The 4594-nt window shown below is 47.7% G+C and overlaps 1 protein-coding gene across 1 annotated transcript in view; it reads right to left on the bottom strand.

Moving 5' to 3' along the window:
- The window catches only part of Cnih4 (cornichon family AMPA receptor auxiliary protein 4), a gene marked incomplete in the record, with an annotated part of 26741 nt that overhangs the window by 21758 nt on the left and 389 nt on the right, over positions 1–4594 (bottom strand).

The following is a 4594-nucleotide window of genomic DNA, read 5'->3' as shown; positions in this document are numbered from 1 at the left end:
GCCCCCGGCCTGACCTTCGTCTCCACCCCTCCGCTCTGTCCCCTGTCCAGAGTCATCATGGCTTTTTGCCCTCAGTTGACGCTTTTACTTTGGAAAAACTACATTTATCGCAGGAGACAGCCGATCCAGCTACTCGAGGAACTGCTGTGGCCCCTGTTCCTGTTCTTCATCCTGGTGGCCATTCATCACTCGCACCCCCCAGTAGAGCACCACGACAAGCCACTGCCATCTGGCTCCAAGGACTGATCTACTCTTGCTTCCAACATCCAACGCCAGGAGAGAAGCCAGGGGTCCTGAGCAACTTTAAAAACTCCCTGGTCTCCCGGCTCCTGGCTGATGCCCGCTCAGTGCTGGGAGGCCGCAGTGCCCGAGACACACTGGCTGCCCTCAGGAAACTGTTGCCATTGCTCAGAGCTGCCCAAAGTGAAGCTTGGCTCAGCCCATGCTGACCACAAAATGAAGAGCCCATGCTGACCACAGAGATCCTAGAGACGCTTCTGAAGAGGGCTTCCCTGGTGTCTGCAATGGGGCAAGCCCAGGACCCCCTGGCCCGCTTTCTGGATGCTGCTAAGGACTTTGCACAGGAGCTGCTGACCCTGCCCAGCCTGATGGAGCTCCGAGGTCTGCTGCGGAGGCCCAAAGGGATAGCTGGGCCCCTAGAGCTGATGTCAGAAGCCCCGTGCAGTGACAAGGGGCCTAGCAGCCCAGGTGGCCTCTCCCTCAATTGGTATGACGCCAGCCAACTAAGCGACTTCCTGGAGCCTGAGCTGGTGCCTACCCTGCCTGATAGCAGCCTCAGCCCTGCCTGCTCTGAGTTAATGGGAGCACTGGATGACCACCCACTATCACACCAAACTGGAGGAGCCGGAGCATTGACTAGAAGACATCTTTCCTCGATTCGGGATGCCTCAGGTAATAGGGTCAGATAACGGACCGGCCTTCGTCTCCCAGGTAAGTCAGAAAGTGGCCAGGTTGTTGGGAATTGATTGGAAATTACATTGTGCTTACAGACCCCAGAGTTCAGGCCAGGTAGAAAGAATGAATAGGACAATTAAAGAGGCTTTAACTAAATTTTCGCTAGCAACTGGCACTAAAGACTGGGTGGCCCTACTCCCCTTGGCCCTATATCGAGCCAGGAACACTCCTGGACCCAGCGGGCTTACTCCTTTTGAAATCATGTATGGCGCTCCGCCCCCAGCTATTACATTTCTGGACCCTGATATTTCTAACTTTGCTAGTACTCCCTCCTTACAGGCACCTGCATTGGAAAAGCGCCCACTGGATTTAATCGGCTGGTCCAATTCGTAAAGGATCGGCTGTCTGTAGTTCAGGCACTAGTCCTCACCAGCCAGTACCAGGCATTGAGGACTCAGGATCTAGATATGTTATGATGAGTGAGTGAAAGATTCCACTCATATGTCCAAGAAAAAGGGAGGAATGAAAAAACCTAGGCGCCATGAGGCCACCTGATAGGAATGCCTGACAAGAGGTCAAGCATTAAGAAACTAGCTTATCAGAAAAACAGGACGTAGTGGTCAAGCCATCTGCATCTGGCAATCCCCGGGGCTCGATACCAGGAAATCAGGAGAAAAACCTCTGTGTCCCTGAGGTCACCTCCCATTTAGCAATCCCACTTCCCCTTAGCCCCGACCCTTACCCCATATTTCTGTGTGCTTTTGAAATTACTCTGTGTGTTTTTGAATTAACCAATAACCGTGCTTCTGCTTCTGTACCCTGCTTCTGCTCTATAAAAGTGCCAAACCCCAGCCTGTAGGCGCGCAAGTCCTCCGAGGAGACTTTGTGCCCACAGGTACCTGTGTATCAAATAAACCTCATGCTGTTGCAACCCGAAGGCTGACTTGTCCTCAGTGGTCTCACTCTTACAATATATACATAGTGTGTATATAGAATATGCATATGTGGGCAACTGTTTGCAGATGCACATGTGTAGGCGAGGGGTTGATGTTGGGTGTCTTCTTTTTATCACCCTCCACCTTCTTTTTTGAGGCAGTCTGTCACTGAACCTGGAGCTAAATGTTTTGGCTAGACTGGCTAGCCAGCAAGGCTCTGGGATCCCTCCTCTTGGCGCCACCCTTCCCCCCACTGGGGATCTGAATTCCGTCCTCATGTCTGAGCAGCAGGCACTTTACCTCATGAGCCATGTGCCTAGCCCCAGGAATTAAACTTCTTATTTAACAACCAAGTATTTAAGTTTTCAGAAAGCAATCCCAACACTCAGAAAGTAAAGGCAAGAGAATCAGAAGTTCAAGGCTACCCTCAGCTATACAGTAAATTTGAGGCCAGCATGGGATACATGAGAACCTGTCTCAAAAGAAAAAAAAAATTTTTTTAAAGTTCTCCACTAAATATCTCCTAACTTATCACTTTCCCCACAAACTGTTCTCCTCCAATGTTTTAATCCTATAATTAGGATTAAATAAAGAATTAAATAAAAAGCACCATCTGTCCAGGTGCAAAGAAAAGCCATCTCCAACTTGTTTCATCTCATAATCAGTCCCAGCCAAGACCAAAGTCCCTTTTTTCCAGAAAACTCAGATGAACCTATTCCTTATTGGTATATCTTCCAATCTTTCCTGCTTTCAACACACTCTGCAGATTCATTCTTAATAAACGTCTATGTTGAGCTTTTAAACTGATAGAATTGTACGTATTTATCATTTATAACATATTTCCAAGAATATACACATCAAGGAATGATTAAACCTAGTCAATCTAGATGTATTACATCACATGATTATTTTTGTGGTAAAAACACTTTACATTCATTGTCAGCACTTTTCACAAATGAGACACATTAACTGAAGTTACCCTATTGAACAATAGATTTCCCCTACCCTCTTGGTCCAAGGGATGGAATCAGGATCTCATGCATTCTGTGGAAGTACTCTACCACTGAGCCACATCTCCAGATCAGCAAAAGATTCTTGAACTTATTCCTAATAGAAAATGTATGTTGGCCAAAAGTCACTTTGTTTACAGCAAAAGTTTTCAGTGGTTCCCTATTGCTTGCAGGATAAAAGCAAAAGACCTCCGCTTTCATCTGGTCAAACTCTGCCTTCCCAAACTGACTTCTTGCTACAGCCTAACCCAACCATGATGCTCTATTAACCATCACCCAGATATGAATACATGCCTACCTCTGCATGTTTGCTCTTGCCAGTGATAACAAATATCCATTCTTTTCTCTCTGTAGGCTTTCTTCACCATTCAATTTCCAAGAACACTCCAATAGTCTACATGAAGCCTATTCTGACCATCTTCCATCCATTCTCTGTAATACTGCTACCGTAACTATCCCAAAACACAGTAATAGGCTGAATTTCACCAAAATGCACCCTGAAGGTGCTGTCTAACCAATGTCACCAATGACCAACGTCAAACATTCCACTTAACAGGTAACTACACACATGTAATCTGGTTAACCAAGACTGTTTTAACAGATCAAATCTAGCTTTCCAAAGGTGGTGGGGGGGAATGGTTTCATTTCTCAGTATAAAACAGCTCTGGTTCTTTATATGGCAAATGGGACACAGATCATCAGGAACTCAGGCCTCTTAGTTCAACAAAGCTAATAAAACACAGGGCTCTTCTCACTAGAAACCATCAAAGAAAAATTGCTGCTAACCATCTGTAATAGAGGACACACTCACTGCTGGGTGTTTAACACAAGTTCTCATTGAAGTATCTAGGAAACAAACATTCCTGATGCTAAAGAAAACGAGTACATTGCTGAACAGGAATTGCTGATCCCAAATTCTGACCCTTTCTGTTAAAATAGTTCACAAGCACCCAGAAGACATACTCGGCACAACTACCCTAAATTTGCACACTCCACCAAACAAAAAGTTGAATTTGATCAGAAAGGGGGACATGTGATTTCTAAGGGAACAGGTTAACATGCAGAGGTTCTACAGTGCTTTTCTTTACATTACTGAAAACGGGTCTGGACATTACTGCACGACAACAAAGGCTACGGTCCTCCAGGATTGGACGAGTTGTAGCCACACAACTACTATGGTGCTAGGTTGCTGGATTCCATTTATTGGTCTGGAAAATCCTGTTTGAATACTGCAATAATCACAACCACAAGAAACACTGAATTTTGACATGGACTAACAAACAAATTTAAAGTTTAGAAGCCGAGGACTGTCACGTGTACGTAATTTACAGATTTTTCCCCTGCCAGGGGCCACCAAAACACTTCGTGGATGCTACACTCCTTCCCAACCCTCAACTACCGAACGGCACTGCGAAGTTAGCACATTGCTGGTTCTTGGAATGAGTCACCTCCTGGGTGTGGAGAGTCCCCAAGAAGCGCAGACACTCATGAGGACAAAGGGGCAAGGGTGCTGCCGGGGACCAGAGCGGGCAGCAAAGCCTCAGCCCGCGCCCGTCGGGGCCCCGCATCCCTCCCGGGAAAGCGACATGTCTCTACCGAGAGCGTGGGTGTAGAGGCGGCGGGGGGGGGGAAGCCGGCTCGGGCCGGGCCGGGCTACAACCCGGGGGGGAGCTGGGAAGGTGGGCGGCCCCCCCCCCCCCAACCTGCTCCCGCCCCCCGCGCCCACCCCCCGCG

The sequence above is a fragment of the Nannospalax galili genome, unplaced genomic scaffold, assembly GCF_000622305.1.
Source record: "Nannospalax galili isolate Female #2095 unplaced genomic scaffold, S.galili_v1.0 scaffold368, whole genome shotgun sequence".
In the NCBI taxonomy this organism is placed as follows: domain Eukaryota; kingdom Metazoa; phylum Chordata; class Mammalia; order Rodentia; family Spalacidae; genus Nannospalax; species Nannospalax galili.
This window is presented reverse-complemented; position numbering and strand designations above follow the sequence as displayed.